We start from the raw sequence: 10,604 nt of genomic DNA, 5'->3' as shown, positions 1-10,604 counted from the left end.
TGTTGTTGTTGTTGTTGCGGTTATTATTGTTGTTGGGATGATTGTTGTAGTTGCTGTTGTTGTTGTTGTTGTTGGGCCGTTTGTTGTAGTTGCGATTGATGTTGCGATTGTTGGGATAATTGTTGCGATTATTGTTGTAATTGCTGTTGTTGTTGTATTGGTGATTCTTATCACCGTTTTCCTCCCACTTTCTTTTGACTTGCTTCACATTGGCCTCTTCAGCAGTCTGTTCTTTAATTCTTTCTTCAATCTGGTTCACTAGTTTGTGAGCCATTCTACATGCCTGTTGTATGGAGGCGGGCTCGTGTGAACTTATATCTTCTTGGATTCTTTCCGGTAATCCTTTCACAAACGCGTCGATCTTCTCTTCCTCATCTTCGAATGCTCCCGGACACAATAGGCACAATTCTGTGAATCGTCTTTCGTACATGGTAATATCAAATCCTTGGGTTCGTAACCCTCTAAGTTCTGTCTTGAGCTTATTGACCTCGGTTCTGGGACGGTACTTCTCGTTCATCAAGTGCTTGAATGCTGACCACGGTAGAGCGTACGCATCGTCTTGTCCCACTTGCTCTAGATAGGTATTCCACCATGTTAACGCAGAACCTGTGAAGGTATGCGTAGCGTACTTTACTTTGTCCTCTTCAGTACACTTACTTATGGCAAACACCGATTCGACCTTCTCGGTCTACCGTTTCAATCCGATCGGTCCTTCGGTTCCATCAATTTCCAAAGGTTTGCAGGCAGTGAATTCTTTGTAGGTGCATCCTACACGATTTCCTGTACTGCTAGATTCAAGGTTATTGTTGGTATGTAGCGCAGCCTGTACTGCGGCTATGTTTGAAGCTAGAAAAGTACGGAATTCCTCTTCATTCATATTCACGGTGTGTCGAGTAGTCGGTGCCATTTCCTTCAAAATAGTCAAATGGAACAAGTTAATCATACAGAATATTAAGAGTAGTTAATAGTATTTCGTAGCATAATATGAACTCATTTATAAAAGCTTTTTCTTCATATTAGCGTTTTATAAGTTTAAATTCGGGTAGTACCTACCCGTTAAGTTCATACTTAGTAGCTAATATACAATTCAACTACTACAATTCTATATGAAAAACTGATTATAATAATATTTCGCGTTCAAACTTTTATACAATATTTTACAAACTTACAATACCGCTTATTTTACATAAAGCATGAAATATAGCACACAATAACTTTGATACAAGATAGTTGTGAAGATAATTCTAGCTAGTACACAAGTCGTTCAGCAAAGGCAATAAAGACACGTAATTCATACGTCTAGAAACAAGTCATGCATTCTGGTTTTACTAGGATTACTTCCCATCCTTGGTCTTGTGGAACATAACCGTTATGGCCATTGATAAGACAGCGTGTTGTAACGTCATCAAAGGGACGAGGGTTACGTAATGTCCAACAGTCCCGTAACAATCTAAAAATCTCATTTCTTACCCCAATTACCGACTCCGTCACTTGTGGGAACGTTTTGTTTAATAGTTGTAGCCCGATGTTCTTGTTCTCACTTTGGTGAGAAGCGAACATTACTAATCCGTAAGCATAACATGCTTCTTTATGTTGCATGTTAGCCGCTTTTTCTAAATCACGAAGTCCAATATTCAGATATATTGAGTCAAAATAATTTCTTAACCCATTGCGTAAAATAGCATTTGGGTTCCCCGCAATATATGCGTCAAAGTAAACACATCGTAACTTATGGATTTCCCAATGTGATATCCCCCATCTTTCGAACGAAAGCTGTAACGACCCGGAAATTTCCGACCAAATTTAAACCTTACGCTTTATATGTTTCCGACACGATAAGCAAAATCTGTAATGTTGAGTCTCGAAAAGTTTAAAACTATATTCATATACAGTTGACCTTTGACCAAGCCTGGCGATTCACGAACAGTTACGTGTAAATAAATAGGTAAATAAATATATAATTATTATTAAGATTGATAAAAGTATTAATATTAACTTGATTATTAAAATTTTCATTTTATTTAAAGTTATTATTATCATTATTCTTATTAATATTATTATGATAATAATATTATTATCCTTATTATTATTATTAGTTGTATTATTATTAATTAACATTAAATATTGACGGTTGTATTATTAAAATTAATATATGTATGGTTTTAAGACATAACTTATTATTATTATATTTATTAATAGAATTATTATTTAATATTATTTTTATCGGTATTGTTTCTTATTAATATAATTGTCTTCATTATTATTATTAGTTATTACTATTATAATTACTAATAACAATATTATTATTATTTAACATTTACTATGCTAGTTTATTATCAAAAATATTATTATTATTAGTAATATCATTAATTATTAGTAATATAATTAATATTATTAAAATATATGTTAATGATCAAAAACTTAAAATTTTATATATTTATAACCGTATATATATATTTATATATAAACGGATATATAAAACCTATATATAAAATGTATATCTAAATTTCTGTTTAATGTCAGTGTCAACTATCAATTACTTTATTGTATCTCAATTATTTTCTATTAATTTTTGATTCTTTCTGTCGCGGTGATTGCTATAATCCAAATCCATATTAGCTGTAAATGTTACCAATTCTGTAGGAAGCAAGACTTATCAGATAAAACCCAAGACTAAATCCCAAAATCCCTTTTTACATGTCGCTATCTATTTTTTTTCTCTGATTTTATTTATGTCGACAACATTGTTATATAAATCGATGATTTGGGATATTGATACTAGTAGAGTAGTCTTTCCTCAACACTATCAAACATCGAATCCAAATACTTTAAATCAGGCGAATTAAACAGATGTAACAAGAACAGACAGGTCGATACTTCTGCATATTCGACTTTATAACCAAATCACGAATTGGAATGAAATTTAAAATCTTTAAATGCTGTATTGTTGTAAATCCATTCTTTAAACTATCTGGAAAGTTTAGTTTTCAAATTTCTAATAACTAGCTTGAATTTTGAGGTCAAAGTTCTAGTTTTAAAAGTCAATCGGTGTGTTCATCACAACAATTCGAATCTGTTTTCATGTTCTGTGTTAAATTGGGTTTTCAGAAAGTCTTTAGGAGTGTTTTTAAACCTGTTTCATGTTATAAGTTATGTCTAAAACACTCTTGAATTTAAAAACCGAATATGAGTTCTTCGTTAGCTTGAATAACAGATACAGATAAGTATATTTACTAAAGTTTTTATTTAAAGCTGAGACAACCACGAGTGTAATTCTGTTTCAATTTAAAAACAAGTCGATTTGATTCACTGTTATAATCATGGTTTTGATTGATTGGGTTTTTGGTGAGGAAGAAGAGGGATGACATAAAAATAGAGTTAAATGACTACATTTTCTGTATAAAATCGGATAATGGGCACAGCCCAATTGGTTAAGGAGTTGTTCGGGTTTGCAAGGGGTCAAGGGTTCGAGTCCGCTGGTGGGCATTTCTTTTTAGAATGGATCTATTAAAGGGTATATATTTTTTTTCTTTTTAATTACTGTTATTATTATTATTTGTTATTATTATTGTTATGATTATTATTATTATTAATTTAGGTATTATTATCATTAATATTAGAATGTTAGGAGTATTTTTTTTTTTTTTTGTATTATTAAATTATGAACACTACAAATTTCTATTTAACTATAATTATTATTAAACTTACCATTACTATTGAAAATGCTATTTTGGCTAAAACTATTATTTCTACTTTATCATTACTAATAAAATTACCATTTTTGATAAAATTACTACTATCGGTATTATTATTATTCTTAAACTAGTACTACTACAATTGATAATTAAACACAACAAACGATATATAAATATATAAATACAAATATATTTACTAAATAAAGTATACTAATATTACATAAAAATTTCGTTTAAACAAGTAACATTAATTAAATATCAAATAAGTATAATGATGTAAAGTAAGTATTAATAAAATTATATATATGAGAACATTAATTTTAATACATAAAGTAATAGATATACACTTGTTTGATTACGATTATTGTATTAACATAAATACAAATAATATAGGTTCATGAACCCAAGGCCAACCTTATAATTGATCAATGGTGTTATATGTATTTTTACTACAAAATACAGTATGGTGAGTATATAGTCCCTTTTAAACTCTAAATATTTTTGGGCTGAGAATACATGCGCTGTTTTTATAAATGATTTACGTTATGGACACAAGTGATCAAAAATAAAATCTACGTTGAGTTGTACCATGGCATATTTCTTTATACTTGGTAGCTAATATTTACGTGAGGAGCGTAAACGCGAATCCTGTTGATAGATCTATCGGGCCTGACAACCCCAACCGGGCTGGACGACCAGTTTTAAACGGTTGCACAGTACTTCGTTTCGTTACTACACTTGGTACGGTGTAGGGTTTATTTAAGAATATGCTGCTGTGATTTAAATGTTAAGTATGGTTACCAAGTGCTCAACGACTTTTCATACACGAGGAGTGTATTATGTATAAACATGAAATCTTGTGGTCCATAGTTATAACGCTGCTAGCATCAAACCTATATATCTCACCAACTTTATGTTGACCTTTTAAAGCATGTTATTCTCAGGTACGAATTAAGTCTTCCGCTGTGCATTTGCTCATGTTAAGGACATTATTTAAAGTCGATCATCGTAATGGGACCAACTGTTGAAGACTTCATCTGGGAGGATTAGTCGCGGACGTTTCAGTTGGTATCAGAGCGTTGGTCTTAGCGAACCAGACCTTGCATTAGTATGTCTAACTGGTAGTTGATAGGATACATTAGTGAGTCTGGACTTTGACCATGTCTACCTGTCAAAAAGTTTTGCTTATCATTTCTCGTCGGAAACCATCTGCTTATCATCCCTAGGGAATTTCCTGCTTATCATTCATAAGTCTAGACACGTCTTACTGCATTTAGTGCATCGATAGTGTATAGACAAGATTCATATCTTAGCATATCTGTAGACTTGCCTGATATATGCCGTAAATTCCTCTGTAGTCTACGAAATACATATAGATATTCTATATAGTTATAATATCATCCGATATCCGAAAATCATTTCACGTCGAAGATCTCTTCCATCCACCAAATTGCCCTTTTCAACCTGAAGTGCTTACTGGCGAACGTGTTCGAGAAACCATTTTCTCTCCCCTTTTTCCGAGTATCCCATCACGATTACATACTATCCCATAGTTCGAATCTTATTCATTCACTCGCTCCAACCGTCAATCATTCCGTAGTACTAGAAGAAGTTAACGAACTACGCGCTCGTGTGACGACTTTGGAGAACCTGGTGCGAAGGTTACGAACACCAGCAGCATAATCAGTACCACCATCATCGACGTCGACAGTACCCTTATCATCTTTAAACCATAACCGCGCCGTAACTCTCAATATCACAATCTGTACCTCGAATATCAACATCACACGCCTCAATATCACCATCTGTACTTCGAGTATGATCTTCGCTCTATATATCGTTCACGTCGATTATCATCGTTCTACGTATCGTTCTACATCATTTATTTTCGTTCTACATGGCGATTAAGTAATCTTTAATGTTTTAAAGATTATGTACTTTAATTCTAACCGAAAAATCAAATGAGTTTAATACCTCATTGACTCATTAAATTCATAATTATATCTGAAGAAAATATATATGCAGGTATATTTTGATAAAGATTGTAATTAAAAATTCCTTCGTACAAACTATTAATGATGAAAATATTTTAACGGGTGGGTAGTACCCGAGGAATATTTAGAATTCACATTAATAAGTTACACTGTACATTCTTCGAATCTGATTCAATGGCAATCTATTATCCTACTTACAACCACCGATATTCGTATTCGCTCACTCCAGAATAACCATTTCTATTCAAATTTCATATTTGGATTTTGACCTATCAGAATCCAACAAGTGGCATAACGAAGAAAACATTGGACAAAAATAAAAAAAAAAAGTGTTAGAAACAAACGAATTAATTAATTGGAATTGTGATAGGATTTCACGCTAACTGTTCCGGCTAACTGTTCCCAGCTAACTGATTAACATTTAATTTATCGCAATTTACATTCTCGCAATTTTATTTATTGTCATTTAATTTCTGTTATTTACTTTTACGTACTTTAAATAACGGAACACGTATGCAAGGTTTCGACTTATCATATCGACCCATCTATATATATATTTCGGAACAACCGTAGACACTCTATATGTGAAGGTGGGAGTTGGCTATACAGGGTCGGAGTTGATTCCAAAATATATATATACTTTGAGTTGTGATCGACACCGAGACCGGTACACGGGTCACGATACGTATTATTTAATTCGAATATTATATATTAAATTATATATGAATCATTGAACCATCGGACTATTGGACTGCTAACTTTGGACAATTAAAATGAATTAAATTAAAATATTGATTATAACATATGAAACTAAATAATTCTTCAAGCTTGCCACTTGATTTTATCTTAAACCTCATTCGTATCTTGACGGTTACAATTCGCATTCAAATCTTTTCATGATTCTTGAAAACACCTCGATTGGAAAGATGAACCAACCGCACTTCATCTACGGAAGAAAAGATTTATGCACCTGAAAAACTCTCAAATCTAAATTCATAGTTTAACACATACCGTGTTGAATCCTTTGCCATTTATTAGCAAAAACAACCCTACAATTCCTTTTCAAGAAGCTAATTTTGTCACAGCTCCACTTCGACTTCTCAGTAAGATTACTCTTATTATAACTTCTATATATACACATTGTTCGTTCACCGTCGTTACCGAAGAACCTTTTATATTTCACCATACTACCATCAGCGTTTAATCATCTAAAAACACAATTCTCTTGAAATCACCTCGGTTTGATAACCGATGACCCAGATCCGTTCACTTTGAGAATGCTGACGAAGCCGCATGTCGTAAATGGTTTTAAGGGCCAAAAGTTAATTAGGAACACTCGACAGAAAATTTAGTACCGAAAAGCGGATTATGCGAAACCATGAAGAAAATCGGGGACAAATCATAAAGAATAAGTTTGATTTCAAAGAATACAAACAATTCCGTGTCTGCTGAAATCATTAGCAAATACTTTACTTCTCATTCTAAACTTTCACAAACAAATCCTCCTCGTCATCTATCAATGATAGAAAATCTAAGATATCATCGTGCCTATCATTATAAATATCCTCAATATTTCTGGAGATATGTTCACAACTAGTCTTATCTATTATCATCTATCTCTCCGAATTATCTGCGATACAACATAAAAGAAACTGTGTTAGTTTCTAAATTTTGAAACCTTCGAGTTTGAAATAGGAATGTTTTGAAGTAGTGTTGGGAACTGATACATGAATTAGTATAATATAATGAAACTTGATCAACTTCAGTATATTACAGTAAGTCATGTTGAGTTTCTAATGGAATGCGATGATTCACAGTACCATCATCATGTGCCATGTTACGCGGCTCTTACATTCAATTCAACCTCCAAACATATTAGGAACATATCATTTTGATAGTTCTATCTTTTCCAGGATATTCTGGTAATTTGACGAATCAAAATCGTGCCATTCCCATTTCTTTCTAAGAGCATTAGCTATGTTCATTCCAAATTTCATACCTACAAATTCCGGATCATTGCTCGCTTGACTCAAGGACGGGAAGAGGAAACGAAAGAATAAAGCTCCAAAAATAGAAATTGGAGTATAAATCGCAGCAAACAGAAGAGAGCCTTAACTGTAAATAACAATGATTATAAAGGACAGAAGCAGGAACATCGAAATATAATGGAAGATATAAAACCCAACAACCACCCAGAAATTTCAAATCGTGTATATCGATGCAGATAGCAATATAGAGACACGGTAAAACTAGAAACACTATAAACACAGGAGTATAGTAGAAGTAAATAGATTCTTCTGGTGGTAGATGAAAAAGAAGAATAACAGATGTGAAAATTAAGAGTATATCAAGGATCAGAATGGGATGGAGCATTTTAAAGAATATTTTAAGGTATGAAATGAGAGAGAACGAGTAGAAGATGTGAGTTGTGGAAAATAAGGAAACGAAGGGGTAGATTTATAATAAAATATCCGACAGAGGAATCGAAACAGATGGTTGTATTAAATAAAAGAAGAACCTGATCGCCGAAAAATCGAATCTTATTACGTAAGACTTTCCTTAAATCCCTTAAATTCCGGAAATCAATAGTAACTACGTCATCAGTTGAAACGAATATAGTTACTTACTTATCTCACTCTTTTGTGAGAGCTTCACTCGAACGTTTCACATGATCGAATCGTTCTATCCATATCTTTCACTAATAATAAAACTCTATTATTACTTCATATTCGTCATGAAAACATTCCTATTGTTATTTATGACAACCTCTACCAAATTTCGGGGACGAAATTTCTTTAACGGGTGGGTACTGTAACGACCCGGAAATTTCCTACCAAATTTAAACCTTACGCTTTATATGTTTCCGACACGATAAGCAAAATCTGTAATGTTGAGTCTCGAAAAGTTTAAAACTATATTCATATACAGTTGACCTTTGACCAAGCCTGGCGATTCACGAACAGTTACGTGTAAATAAATAGGTAAATAAATATATAATTATTATTAAGATTGATAAAAGTATTAATATTAACTTGATTATTAAAATTTTCATTTTATTTAAAGTTATTATTATCATTATTCTTATTAATATTATTATGATAATAATATTATTATCCTTATTATTATTATTAGTTGTATTATTATTAATTAACATTAAATATTGACGGTTGTATTATTAAAATTAATATATGTATGGTTTTAAGACATAACTTATTATTATTATATTTATTAATAGAATTATTATTTAATATTATTTTTATCGGTATTGTTTCTTATTAATATAATTGTCTTCATTATTATTATTAGTTATTACTATTATAATTACTAATAACAATATTATTATTATTTAACATTTACTATGCTAGTTTATTATCAAAAATATTATTATTATTAGTAATATCATTAATTATTAGTAATATAATTAATGTTATTAAAATATATGTTAATGATCAAAAACTTAAAATTTTATATATTTATAACCGTATATATATATTTATATATAAACGGATATATAAAACCTATATATAAAATGTATATCTAAATTTCTGTTTAATGTCAGTGTCAACTATCAATTACTTTATTGTATCTCAATTATTTTCTATTAATTTTTGATTCTTTCTGTCGCGGTGATTGCTATAATCCAAATCCATATTAGCTGTAAATGTTACCAATTCTGTAGGAAGCAAGACTTATCAGATAAAACCCAAGACTAAATCCCAAAATCCCTTTTTACATGTCGCTATCTATTTTTTTTCTCTGATTTTATTTATGTCGACAACATTGTTATATAAATCGATGATTTGGGATATTGATACTAGTAGAGTAGTCTTTCCTCAACACTATCAAACATCGAATCCAAATACTTTAAATCAGGCGAATTAAACAGATGTAACAAGAACAGACAGGTCGATACTTCTGCATATTCGACTTTATAACCAAATCACGAATTGGAATGAAATTTAAAATCTTTAAATGCTGTATTGTTGTAAATCCATTCTTTAAACTATCTGGAAAGTTTAGTTTTCAAATTTCTAATAACTAGCTTGAATTTTGAGGTCAAAGTTCTAGTTTTAAAAGTCAATCGGTGTGTTCATCACAACAATTCGAATCTGTTTTCATGTTCTGTGTTAAATTGGGTTTTCAGAAAGTCTTTAGGAGTGTTTTTAAACCTGTTTCATGTTATAAGTTATGTCTAAAACACTCTTGAATTTAAAAACCGAATATGAGTTCTTCGTTAGCTTGAATAACAGATACAGATAAGTATATTTACTAAAGTTTTTATTTAAAGCTGAGACAACCACGAGTGTAATTCTGTTTCAATTTAAAAACAAGTCGATTTGATTCACTGTTATAATCATGGTTTTGATTGATTGGGTTTTTGGTGAGGAAGAAGAGGGATGACATAAAAATAGAGTTAAATGACTACATTTTCTGTATAAAATCGGATAATGGGCACAGCCCAATTGGTTAAGGAGTTGTTCGGGTTTGCAAGGGGTCAAGGGTTCGAGTCCGCTGGTGGGCATTTCTTTTTAGAATGGATCTATTAAAGGGTATATATTTTTTTTCTTTTTAATTACTGTTATTATTATTATTTGTTATTATTATTGTTATGATTATTATTATTATTAATTTAGGTATTATTATCATTAATATTAGAATGTTAGGAGTATTTTTTTTTTTTTTGTATTATTAAATTATGAACACTACAAATTTCTATTTAACTATAATTATTATTAAACTTACCATTACTATTGAAAATGCTATTTTGGCTAAAACTATTATTTCTACTTTATCATTACTAATAAAATTACCATTTTTGCTAAAATTACTACTATCGGTATTATTATTATTCTTAAACTAGTACTACTACAATTGATAATTAAACACAACAAACGATATATAAATATATAAATAC

Source organism: Rutidosis leptorrhynchoides, chromosome 3 (genome assembly GCF_046630445.1).
Source record: "Rutidosis leptorrhynchoides isolate AG116_Rl617_1_P2 chromosome 3, CSIRO_AGI_Rlap_v1, whole genome shotgun sequence".
In the NCBI taxonomy this organism is placed as follows: Eukaryota; Viridiplantae; Streptophyta; class Magnoliopsida; order Asterales; family Asteraceae; genus Rutidosis; species Rutidosis leptorrhynchoides.
This window is presented reverse-complemented; position numbering follows the sequence as displayed.